Genomic DNA, 14,086 nt, shown 5'->3' on the forward strand with positions numbered 1-14,086 from the left:
CACCAAAGATTACACTTCCCAGTTGGGCTACAAGAGGCAGTTCTGTTGATGGTCATTCTTGGTTTTTCCAGGTACTGAAACTTTTTCTCTGATTCCTGATCTTTATTAGTTTATAATCAAACAATTGCTGAATTTTCTCTGGATTTAAAAGTGATTTTGATTAAAATGAAGAAACTGAAAAGGGCTAGGATATTCTGTAGTTTTTGTAGTATTTAATATTTTCTTTCTTCAAGTGGGATTTTTCACCATCTATAACACCATTCAGAGCAAGAAGAGGCTTCTAGAACAAAATTTCACAACACCCTCAAAAACATTTGGGTGCTTAAACTGTTAAACAATAAAAAAATATGTAGTTATATATGCATGCATGTTTGTAGAGAGGCCAGTTACTTCACAGTTATCTGATTAGGATCAACCTTCCACGAATCATCACACGCATTGTGGTTTGGCCATCCAGTGGTTGATGTTGCATTATGTGAACCCCTGATCTTCTTCCATTCTTCAAGGAATACCCTTAGATCCTCCGTCTTTGCTTTGATTGTGCGGCAGCAATTTGCATGCATTGTTACCACTTGTCTAAAATCTCTCCCACTTCCGCAGAACCCTCCGAAGTAGCGTGTGTCCAGGAACCTCACCGTCATACCTAACTGCCCCAGGACACCTGTTGATATCATTTGGAACAGCACATCTTGCTCTTTAATAGGCAGAGATTCATTCCTTGATGTGTACCACTTGTCGAATAGAGCAATGGTCTTGTTGTTTGAGTGGACGAAGTAGAAACCGGTGTTGATGGGATTGAATATGTCGAATGGGTACCCGTTGAAGTTGTCGCAGCTGATCTGGAGGTCCTCTCCTCTGTGACTCAGAGTAAGAAATGGGTTCCTTAGCCACACCACATCAGTATCCTGTCGAGAAAAAATAAATAAAAATCCACCACCTTAATTCACATCAGGGAATTTCAGTAGCTAAAAAAAGACAAAGGCAAAAAGCAAAGCTGTTTTATTTGCTGAATCCAATCCATCAGGGTTGGGGCCCCATTGACTGGTTGATCTACAATGGGCTCAAGTGGCTGATAGGATATCATGATCTGTACCATCCATTTGATGTGCCTGAGAATGGACGGTCAACTGGATAAGTAAGCATCACATAGATTCAGTTTTATCCTTCTTCCATTAAATCTGTGCTTATAAACAATTTGAAGATGCCAACTGTACAGTTGTCCATCTGCGCTGACTTTGTATAGTGGCCCTTAACAATTGAGCCCACATAATGGACAGTACCGATATCTGACATTGCAGCCATGTGGGCCCCATCCATGATGGCCAAGCAACAAATTCCCATTGCAGCTGAAACACTTTTTTTTTTTTTTTTTTTCCATTTTTCGTTGACTCACTGTGAAGATGAAGTTATAACCACGTCTGAGAACATCAGCAAGGAAGATAGTTCTCCTCCACATCATTTTAATAAAATCACCCGACATGTATAATTTCTCTCCAGTGAAATCTACACCATCTGTAACAAGTTTGTAGCAATGCAGGTGTAGGAGATTGCACCGATCGAAGGATGTCTAGTCGATAGCGGCGATGAGGAGGTGACCAAGCAAGAACTCGGTATTTTCACCTAACCGAAAGCTTTCAATGAAGATATCTAGCATGCCCTTCTCTTTAGCGTATGCTTTGTTTATGACAGAAATTATTAGAGTCCTGTTGCTCATAGAAGCCCCCTCTAGAACTGTTTCCAGCTCATCTTTTGAGATAATTGTTGCCTGAAAATCCATGAAAGAATAACTTCAATGTGTAAATTGGATAAAAATAATTGAGATTTTGCAGGCACCCCCACGTGCATGCGTGCGTGCGAGTGTGTGTGTTGTGTTTGTAGGGGGTGTTTGATTTTTCAAATCACCTTACAAATACACATAAATAAGCAATTATGATTTCTAACATTTGTTTGCAAAGAGAGGATGATCTGTTTCTCCTAAATCCAACTGAAAGGCTGACTTAAATTTGTGGGCACCACTGTAATGTATGTGATCACACCGTCCATCCATTTCACTAGGACATTTTAAGGCATGAGCAAAAAACTGAGGTAGATCCAAAGCTCAACTGGACCACACCACTGGAAATAGTGGTCCTAAATACGTTCACTGTTGGAAGCTGTTTCTGTCCATAGGGCACACATTGATGTTTGTTTGTCATCTGAACTGTTCATAAGGTAAAAAAGACATGGGTAAAGCAACAACACAAAATCAGCTTGGTCCAAAACTTTTGGGCCCCTAACAAATTTGCAATGGTAGGCATTCAATTCCCATTGTTTCCTGTGATGTGATTCACTTGAGCTTTGGATCTGTCTCATTTTTCAGTTCATGCCCTAAATGAGCTGACCAAAGGGATGATGGCGTGAATAAGTTCCATACATAACAGTGGGACCTAAAAATTTTGACCTTTTTCGCCTTGTGTTTGGAGTTGGAAAGGCGTGCCCGTCAACATTAGGGATGTAAATAATCATTATTTTGAAAAATCCAATACCCCTCATCCAATGGTAGATGCCAACCTGAATTAATTCAGATAAGGCTTGGATGATGATGATTTATCGTAAGGGTAGATAACAGATTATGGTTTGGAGCCTTTTAATTTTTAAAGAAATATTTGTTAGTACGAAGATTTTTCTTTTTAGTTTGGACCCTTTAGGTAGCTTATAGGCTATGTGCCTTTACAACTCAAGAGCTTGCTTTGTCGCCCATTTTAAAAAATAATAATAATTTATTATTATTATTTTTATGTAGCTTGTAAATGGGCTTCTTTTTTTTTGGGCTGTCATGGGTTGGACCACCGGAAGAATGAAGTGGGCTACCTTTTGCCATGGTTCACAGCATGGTGGGACGAACCTGCTAGATGTCATCCACACACCATGTTGACCCCACAGCAGCTCGGTACCATCACTACCGTGTGTTCATTTCTTTGTAAGTTAACCTTCGTTGTGCAAAAACCACAATCATGGGAGGATCCTAGCTATTCCGTTGTCCGCCTCCGAATAGACGGTTGAAATGGAGCACGCATTCGTCGTCTACACCAGGACCTAGCTGGAGACGGACGGTCGTGTCAGGGACTCTGTGGGGCCCACCATGATGTATATGTTTTATCCAGGCCGTCCATCCATTTTGACAGATCATTTTAGGAAATGAGCCCAAAAAGGAGGTAGATCAAAGGCTCGACTGGACCACACCACAGGGAGCAGTGGTGAAAATGACCCCCACCGTTGGAACCTTAGTATGGTCGGCCGTGATGTTTATTTTCAATCCAACGTATTCGTAAGGTCACATAAACCTGGATGAAGGGAAATATAAATATCATCTTGATCCAAAACTTATGTAGCCCGCAAGAGGTTTTCAGCGGTAGGCATTCAATCCCCAGTGTTACCCGTGGTGTGGTCTACTTGAGCATTCGTTCATCCTCGTTTTTTGGCTCAGTACCTAAAATGAATTTTCAAACTGGATGGACGGTGTGGATAAAATATGTACATCACGGTGGGCCTCACGGAGCCCCTGTCAGGACCGTCTGTCTCTGGCCAGTAGCACCCAATCTGCGCCCGTCGGATTGGCTTCCGTACCATGTCCCATACACGGTGGGGCCCACCAGTTGAAGGCGACAGAAGAACTGCTCATGACTGAAATTATTGCAGCCGACCTGAAAAGTGCGTGCAACATAGGAGTGAGGCAGAGGCGGGACCTCTCTTAAAGGCGACCTCACTTACAACAGAGGGTGTCAGACTGACAAGAAAAGATAGTTTGAAAAAACTTGCCAACGGTCCACATTCAGGGTACACGTGGCCCACGGGATGATTCGTACTGGCGTGATTTTAATGTATGATTATCTTCTAGCCAGGTCCCACCTTATGACACATCAGATGTCCCACACGCTTGCAAATGACGTGGATTCAGTGGATATGTGGCTGTGGGGCTCACCATACTGTTTGTGTTTAATATCCACGCTTTCCATCCATCCTGCTAGCTCATTTTACGTCATGGTCGAAAAAATAAAATAGATCCAAATCTCAACCGCACCACGTCATGAGAAATAGTGTTGATTGAACTCCTATCATTAAAAACACACCGAGGTCCACAAAAGTTTTGGTTCAAGCGGATATTTTCATTTTCCCTTCATGGAGGCCGATGTGACCTTATCAACAGGTTAGATGGCGAATAAACATTAGTGGCTCTAGGTAGTTTCGAACGGTGGGCGTTCAATCACCAGTTTCTTGTTGTGGGTCCACCTAAGAGTTGGATCTCTTCATTTTTGAGCCAATGCCCTAATATGAGCTGGAAAAATGCATGGATGGCGTGGATTTAAAATACATAGATCAAAGTGAGCCCCAAAGTCACATATCCACCCACCTTGGCGTTCAACGATATCCACCGAGCCCCAGCTATCTTGCAAATGTGGGGCCCGTGACATCGTGTTGGTGATTATATGCCACCGACAACCTCTTCTAAGCAGCAGGACGGTCCATAGGTCAGGGACTAGAGTACCTGTACCCGTGCTGATCCGGTTTGGCTTTTGTCATGTCGAGGGTCTGGGTATTTGGGCCTTGGTTTCTAGTCATGTTCGAGCTAGGTTCTCCACTTGATGGGTTGGATCACACACATGTGGCGCATTGACAAGTGTGCTGTGTTAACAGGCTTTCTTAAGTGCTTGTGGCTTTGAAAGTCTCAATCAGTTGCTATGCTAATTTATATATCAAGACCTGTTGATTTATACATCCTAGACACTCAAGGCATGCTGGTTTTACCATTTACTATATTAAATGCTGGTAAATGGGACATGTAAAATTTGTGGAGCCCACGTCAACGTATGAGTTTGATCCACGCTGTTCATTCATTTCATTAGCTCATTTTAGGGCATAAACTAAAAAAATGAGGCAAATCTAAAGCATATGTGAAGCGCACCACATACCATAGTAAATGCCTACAGTCGAAAATTATTTGGAGGCCACAAGTTTTGGATCAAGTTAATATTTGTATTTTCAGTTCATCAATATCTTTTTGACCTTGTGATCAAGTTGGATGACCGATGTACATTACCATGGGCCTTGCACATAGAGGTCAGTATCAAGTCGAGTCAGATCGGATTAGGTCCAACTCGACTTGATCTGATTTTTACAAGTACCTGACCCAAACTTGATCTGATTCGAGATCCAGTCGAGTAGGGCTGACTCGATCCGAACTGATTCTTTATTGGCCTGACCCGAACCGAGTCCAACTCGATCGGGGAAATTGAATTGGATCGAGTTGAGTCTGTCCGGTCGATTCGGAATGGGCTGAGTGAAGCCGAGTCGGAAACTCGGGTGCTAGAAAAGAAACAGGAGGAAAATCAGGAGAGAAAAATGGAGAGAAAGAAGGGGATGAGGAAAATCGGGAGAGAAAGGAGGGAATGAGAGAAAGTCGGCTCGGGCTGCGGTACTGCATAGGTTCATCTGGCGGTGCCGGCTCGAGTAGGATTCGGGTAGAAGAAGGGTAAAAAAAGAGAGAGAGTAAAATCTGACTTTATAATACCTGATTCCGGTTCAGATCGGAATGGATCTGACCGTATCAAGTCGCTACATGACCCAAACTCGACTCGGTTTGGCATTGGATCCAAGTGGGTCTCTTCGATCCAACCCGACCTTGGCTTTCGGTTCGGGTCCAACCGGTTCGGTCGAGTTGGGTCGGATCCTGCCCACCTCTACTTGCACAAATGTAAGCTTTTAACAGTGGATGTCAGCATATTGGTCTGTCTCATTTTTTGAATCATGCTTGAAAATAAGCTATTAAAACGGATGAATATTATAAATTAGAAACATACATCATGGTAGGCCCACAAAATTTTCATAGGCAATCTCCTCGAAGGCAATTTCAAGTTTTAATGCACAATTACCCCAGTAGTTTCCCTCAATCTAGATGGGCATGGAAAATAATCATTATGAAATTACCATTGTTTACCGGGGCAAATGATTAAAGAAACATGCCCTCAAGCGTATTTACAAACAAGGCTAGTCATGAAGGAGACAATTACAAAGGTAGAACTATGGAAAGGTGCCCTATATAAAGATTTTAAAGTCAATTTCATAAATATAGAGTATATCCAATGCAACTTTAATAATAATAAGATCATAAATGAATCATTAATTTAAATTATTGACAAAAAACCCAAAATTGCCATTTCTTTTATTTTTGGTGTCAATAATTCATAGGAGAAAATTAGAGAGATTAAAAGGATATTACTCATAGAATTAAAGTTAGATAAAGGAAGTTAAGTTGTGCCGCAAGAGTTCTATTTAACCTTCGTGGAAATTTTAAAAGATAGTTATAAAATAAGTCATGCTTAACAAGATAAAATGTGGGATAACTAAAGAACTACATATTCATAAGATGAGCATAACTTAAGTGAGTTGAGATGGATGAGTGACAAGACAAGCATAGAATGCTGAATGAACATATTCTAAAGAATTAATGAGTATTATAGGTTTATAATAAGATTATAGGAAGTAGATTTGGATGATTTAGCTATATGTAATGGAAGTAAAGAACTTCTCACTTATCAGTGAGAAGTTAGTTCAAGTTAAATGCTCTAAATGTTTAAGAAAAGTTAAAAAAGAACATTACTAATAAAAAAATAGGACCTAACCCAACACGATTTTAGCTGCGTCCAAGACAATGGACCCGCCCTAAACTCAATTAGGCCTATTTTTCAATCAAGTCTGAGTCCAACCCTAATCCACGGTAGGATCGGAAATTAGACATTGGCATGCAACGATAAGCTTATGATGGTATTTAGTGTGTGGCCCACATTGATGTTTGGTCCATTATTCGTGTGATGTAGAACCTGAGTATGAAAGCGACCTGATTTCCCATGTCCATTCATCCCGGTGGGAAGCATTTTATGAACGGATAGAAAGTCTTGTACACCATCCACAATCTGAAAGGTTTTTATGGCATGTCCCCACCCCACCATTCCCCATGGTGTGACCGACCTACCCCACCTGTATCCCATGGTGTGACCCACGTATATTTTGGATCGGCCTAATTAAGGAGACACGAAGTCATGAGTAGGGGTGTACATTGAGTCGAACCAAGTTGAGCTGGCCTTAGCTCGACTCGGCTCAGTCAGCAAGCACACCTAGCTCGAACTCGGCTCAGCTCGGTGACCGAGCCATTATCTCTAGCTCGACTATGCTCAGTTAGTAGATTGGACCAGTTTGAGCCGAGTTTGAGCCAAGCTCGAGCTTTCAAGCCGAGTTCGAGTTTGTTTATATATATATATAAGTTTCAAGATCTAAAAACCAACTCGACTCAAATCGAACTCAGCTTTGAACCAAGCTTAATCTAACTTTTTCGAGCCGAGCCCAGCGAGTTGACTGAGTTGGCTTGGTTCATGTACACCCCTAGTCACGAGCACGAAGGAGAGAACCTTGTGCACGTTGAGTGGACCCACATCATGGTGGAGCCCACATTCAAAATGTATAATAACCTTATAGTGCAATCAATATTTTGGGAGAATTTGTGTACTCCAAGTAAGATATACCTAGTATTTTCATGTACGTGGGCCATCAAATACAAACCGTTAGTAATCTACACGAGAAATCTTCTCATGTCCAATCGGTTGGACCATAAGTTACCACGTCTAACCTATCATGTGCATTCGACATCCGCCCCGTCCAATAGGGGTCGGCCCCAATGAAGATTGCCTTCTGCAAAAATCAGCCTCATCTACTCATCAGGCGGACCACATTTCTATTTTGTTATTTATCAGCAGCTATGCATCTTTTCTATAATGTGGCCCATCTGATCGGTGGATGGAACTTTTTTTTTTTGCACTAGGAGATCCTGATGGTGGGGCCAACCTATGGGACGGGGTGGATGTTTCACAGACATGACAGATTGGGAGTAATCCACTGGGTGGATGGTAACTTATCATCCGACTGGTTGGATGTGAACATTTCCTATGCATGCATACTTCATTGGCCCACCTAAGTCCAGGTCCAGAATATGTATAGTCTCTTTAGTTATTAGCATGTCTTGTACGTTATTTGTGAGTTCTTATAGAAATAAAGTATTTGTGACTTTTTTAATAGAAATCCAACTAAATCCCAGCTATAAAATAGTCTTTGGTCAGCGTGTACAAGTCAGCTAATTCCCACGCCACAAAATATTCCTGCGTGGTGGGCAGGTGGAATTATCCAAGCTATCCATCAGACGGGCACTACTCTACAGATTTCCTATACCAAGAGTCATGTCTATCAACTGGTCAGTTGGCTCACGATTAACTGCACAGATGTATGGTTGTGAAAATTTCAGCCAAAGTTCCTAACCCACAAAATAACATCTACATGGTATGGTCCACCTGATGGATGACTTGGATATTTCACCTATTGTGAAAGTGTTGATTACACGTGAATATAGAAAATTAATATTTACTAATAAAATAACCAAATAGTTATAATAAAAATTAAAATATGATAGTTCAAACTAATATAATTATTATTTTATTGAAAGGGAAATGTCAGCGATTGATAGCTCTAACTAACAATATTGCTTTTTTTGTCTTTATTTAAAAAATATTAAAATAAATTTAATTTGGAAAACTTAGATTCTTGGAACTTTTCTTAACTGCCCATTTTTAAAATGCAAGTTATGATTTACCTAATCAAGGGGCCAATATTATTTTAATCAAGAGAATGTTCATATTTTAACCTATTTATTGAATGGTTAAGATCTGTGATTATAGTACACCATTATGGAAAAAATAACTCATAAAAGTTATTATTGTCCATCTAGCACTCTCGTAATAATCCGCGATTTTTCAAGTTTTTTTTGTTCAATAATAAAAAGAGATTGTAATGGCCATTATCATAATATTCGTTGCAAAACATTTTTATTCGCGATATGTTTCATATTTACCAATGTTTTATAATATACAACGATGACATGTCAACTCATCGTTAATTAACTATATTTTATGATAAGTTATTAGGTTATTGCAAATGATTATATATTTACAATAAAATTGGCGATGGATAACACTTTTCGAAAAAAGATCTTGCGACAAGTTTGCTATTTTTAGCGATGAATTAACTCGTTATAAAAAGTCTGAATTGTTGCAGTGATAATATACAGCAAATACTAATTTTTCAAATATTTTATTCAATGATTAAAAAAATCAAACGTAAGAGTCGTTGCAGTCGTTACGTACGGACTACATTGTAAAAGATAAAAGGTGCTTATATCTTATATATGATACATGTGATTTCTACAGTTAGATCAAAGACTTCATGACAATTTTTGTGGGAGCCACGTCCCATCAAAACACCTAAGGCAACAAAACACAGATAGCTAGATGTGTTCCACCTCATAGGGTGGATAGCATGAAACATGTTCCACCGACACTTTATCAAGGACAACATTCTTAGTTAAGGAAATTATATTTTTTCTTACTATTTCTAGCTATGTGATTTGAAATAGTGGTTTTTAGCGTCCACTCATCTTTGTGGGACGTATCTTATGAATGGATGAAATGGGCTATACAGAACATGAAAGCACTGTAGTTGGAACACGGAACACAAAGTGAAATAAGAAGTCCTACAGTTGAAAAACCAACTCATCCCTAGAGGTGTTTTTGACTAAGATTTGCCTCTTTCGCTAGGAGAGAGATTAGCTGGAACGAAGCAAATGAAACCCAGATCCACCCTACACAATCTACAAGTCTAATGGTGAGTGTCCAAATCTAACTGTTTCCCATGGTGTGGCCCACCTGAATTATAGATTGGCCTAATTACATCATGAACGGAGTGGATGTTATCCTAAATCATGTTAGAGCCCAAATTCAAAATTGTTGAATAACAGAGGAATGGGCCTCATTACTAAAAGTCAAAAAAGATGGGTGTTTCTATCAAAAGGGTGGGTGTAAACAGCATACTCCAGTGCCAAAGAAGAAGAAGTTTCGAACTATGATGAATATCGAACCTTGTCCTGAGACAAAGAACATAGCCGATATACCTTCTGCATATTCCAAGTAGACTATACGTACATATACGTGGGATTGTGAATACAAACCATACATAATCGAAGGAAGAAAGCTTACCATGTTAGATTGGTCTGTGTTGTACGGTTGAATGGGGGAGAAAGCATTCCACAGCGACGGAGCTCGAACGTAGGAATACAGTAATCCAAAAACCAGTAGAGAAATCAAAACCAATCTCTCAACATGGCACCCTGTATAATCCATCCTATCTTTCTACCCACAAAGATTTCCTCAAAGTGCTTTACCACACATGCATACATCCAACGCCCTCTTTAAAGAAGAGGAACGGTGTCGTATTGGTAGATCCACACCGTTCATTCATCTGATGGGCCTTATTGGTGAAAACCATCTTGGTTGGACAATACTAGCCATCCAACTAGTGGACCTATCATGCGGGGCGAGAACAGTTGAATGGTATGATTTTGTGCTTGCCCCACCTTACCGATCATAGTGCCACGTGTACGAAATCTGGGTAGGCTCATTATTCATTAGCCGTTTCTTGCAAAAAGTTTTATATGTCACTTTTGGAAATCGGATTGCGTACTCAGAACGCTATGGCGTACTGAGTAAACTATGTGGTGACCACCATGAATTATATGTTTTATCCACACCGTCCATCTGTTTTATTAGATTATTTAAGGATATTTCAAGAAAATTGAGGGATGTATAAGTCTCAAATGGACCACACCAAAGGAGAGAGTGTGAATTGAACACTTACCATTGAAATTTAAACGGGGCTACAAAGGATTTGGATCAATAAGATATTTTTGTTTTCCCCATCCGTGTATGTGTGATCTTATGAAAAGGTTGGATAACAAATAAACATAACTGTGGGCCCTAGGAAAGTTTCGACGGTGGACATCATTATTCCCACTGTTTTCTTTGGCAGGGTCCACTTAAGTTTTAGATATGCTTCAATTTTGAGATAAACTACTAAAATGATCTTAAAAAACGGATGGACGGAGTGGATAGATAAATACATTCAAAGTAGTCCAAACAGAATTTAGTCAGTACGATGAAGCGTGCTGAGTTACTCAGTACTCAATCTGCTTCCGACTTTTTATGGAAATCCAACCTATGCCCAACCATCACCCAGGAGTGGATTAGGTGAGACCCTGGCCTTACCCAATACGGTACGTCACTTACCGTGGGTCCCACTTTGATGTATGTATTCTGTATCCAAACTGTCCATACGTTTCTCCATATTATTTTAGACCGTTATACGAAAAATGAATCAGATCCAATAATCAGGTGTACCATACCATAGGAAAAAGTGGTGATTGAACAATCGACCATTAAAAAGTTCTTAGGGCACAGATTTATGTTTTCGTAGTGTTTATTTTCATCCAATCTGTTGATAAGATTACATAATCCTGTATGAAGTAAAAATAAAATATCATCTTGATCCAAAACTTTAGTGACTCATTAATAGCCAATCACCACTGTTTCCTTTGGAATGGTCAACCTGATAATTGGATATAATATCCTAAAAATATCCTCAAAAACGTATGAACGGCGTGGATACATAATATATAAACCAATGTGGGCCCCACGTTAAGGGCTGCAACGAGTTGGGTAGAACCGGGGTCTCAGCTGATCCGCTCCCCCGTCACCTTCCGTATCGTAATAGTCTTGTCCATTCACGTGTTGAGAGGCTTGCAAGTTTCACACGCAGCACACGTTTGGCATGACCGTAGGACATCTGTGAGGTTCTTAAGGTAATCTGGCGCAACGATTAGGATAGTTCTTATTCATCAGGTGGACCACCTCTCAGAAAAAGGAATGGATGGTCGAAAGATACTCCAACTGTTCATCTTAAACTTGATTGTGTGTCCCTCTTGATGAGTGGACAAGGATAGATTAATAGTCAGACCATCTTCAAGTCGGGCTTAACCTTATGCACAGTTCAGATGGTCGTCCCACTTGTCAAGATTCCACATGTTCTGCGTGAAAAAATGTGCTTGAGGGTGCGTGTTGGGCCAGCAAACCTCTAAGTTTGTAATCTTCCACTACCCAAAGTCGGTCTTGCGTGAATCGCGGTAGACGCTGGTTAGAATGTCTCCAGTGATGGGTTCTACCTGGATGCATATTCTTCTGATCCAAACGGTCCCTCTGATTAGTAGTAACTTAGATAGTTGATGGTATAAAAAATCACTGGTGCTTTAAAACCATAAAATATGCGAAACTGATAACAGTCATTTTAACGGTCGATTTGAAATTTGAAATCACCGTGCCGTAAGTAACTTTGGTCCCGGTTATTTTTGAGTTGAAGTCCATCAAACAGATGTTCCTACTAGATGAATTGTTCGGATCCTCGGGAGATGTATGCTTTTGGGCCCTTTCTACTCACGCATGTGGAATGTACGCTGAATCCTTGTAAAAAATCTAGATTTGAATGTGTGGTGGAAAGGCAGGGGGACTTATTCACTCAAGACGAAAATTCCATGCAAAAGCATTCTGGAGGAACTTCGTATGACGGAAAGCTAGGTGGGGCCACCGTGATATTTGTGAAATATCCACTCCGTCCATCTGTTTTTACAGATAATGTTATGAAATAGGCTAAAAAATGAGTCAGATCCAAAACTCAAGTGGGCCGCACGAGAGAAAAAGGAGAGGATTTAACGTCCAGCGTTGAAGTATTTAACGGGACATAAGTCTTCGGTGTGGCTAATATTTTTGTGTTTTCCATTATTCTACGTAGGAATAACCTTATGAAGGGTATAAATGGCATATAAACATACCATGTGCTCCAAGGAAGTTTCAACAGTGGATATTTCCTATCACGGTGGGCTCCACCTGACGTACCTTCACAAGAACTTGCACACGTCCATTACACTCAGGGTTCAATTCTTCGTCCTAATCACGCCGTGAATATTCCTCCAGCAAGTTAGATACTGCATGATACTTGATACGCATGCGCGACAAAATTGTACAAATGGCATATATTTGCTGGTTGCTCGGTTCGTGTTTACTTACAGCTTTGACTTTAAGCGCCAACATAAGTTGCAACTTGTTGCTCGGTTCGTACAAAAGGCATATATATGTTAAATTTAATTTCATATTATTTAGTCTTATGTTGCAACTTATTCTTCTATATTTTTCTCTGTTACTATTATGGTTAGAGTAGTTTAAAAGTTTTTATCTTGATCGTTCTTTCTTACTATTATGATTAGAGTAGCTTAAAAGTTTTCATCTTGATCGTTCTTTCTGCTATGCTTCTTCTCCTCGATTATTCATCTTCTCTTGACGGAGCTTTATTTTGATCGCTAATGATTCATCAACCACACATTACTAGTATTGCTTTTGTTGGTTGTTTGATGATGCATAGTATTAATTTTTTTAAATGTTTTTTCTTTAATATGACGGCTGACCCATTGTCATGAAGTCTTCTGTATTTCTCAATACATTTCTCTCTTCCCATTCCACTTCTGCATGCCTTTAGGTCAAAAAGCTAAGGTTTTGTTGCCCTTAATTGCCTTTTATATCATAAATAACTCACCCATGCTTCGCCTCTTGACTGGATGCTCGGCTATGCTTTTGGCCATGTTCTGCTTCTATACACTTTTCGACCGCTTGATTCACTTTTGGATGCCTATTAAACGTACTTTTCGATGCTTCTCATCTACTTGATTTGTCATTGAATATATTTCAATTGCTTCATGTTTTGTTATTATGTTGCTGTGATTCCGTAAAAAACACTTTAAGCATTTTTAAAGATATTTAATATATTATACATTTTCCTTACTATAATATATCTCTTCGAATTATATTTTCCAACATGTAAAAAATAAAGTACAACAATATTAGCTAAAATTAAAAGAATAAAATATTGGAAATCACTGATACAACGTCATGGTACTAAAATCAAATTGGTTGAACAACCCTAACCAATGATTTGTGGACACTTTGTTAAAATAAGAATATTTTTCACTTTTAACAGTCTAATATTATATAGATATGCATTAGCCCATGTAATTTTTTAGTCATGATACATCCAACTTTAGACCCTTAAATTGGACAATTTATTTTCAATT

At 39.6% G+C, this 14,086-nt stretch overlaps 1 pseudogene; it reads right to left on the reverse strand.

Moving 5' to 3' along the window:
- Positions 1-192: 192 nt before the first annotated feature.
- On the reverse strand, positions 193-10,453 carry LOC131248082 (uncharacterized protein At1g28695-like; annotated as a pseudogene).
- Between the last annotated feature and the right edge of the window lie 3,633 nt (positions 10,454-14,086).

The sequence above is a fragment of the Magnolia sinica genome, chromosome 6 (assembly GCF_029962835.1).
Source record: "Magnolia sinica isolate HGM2019 chromosome 6, MsV1, whole genome shotgun sequence".
Lineage (NCBI taxonomy): Eukaryota > Viridiplantae > Streptophyta > Magnoliopsida > Magnoliales > Magnoliaceae > Magnolia > Magnolia sinica.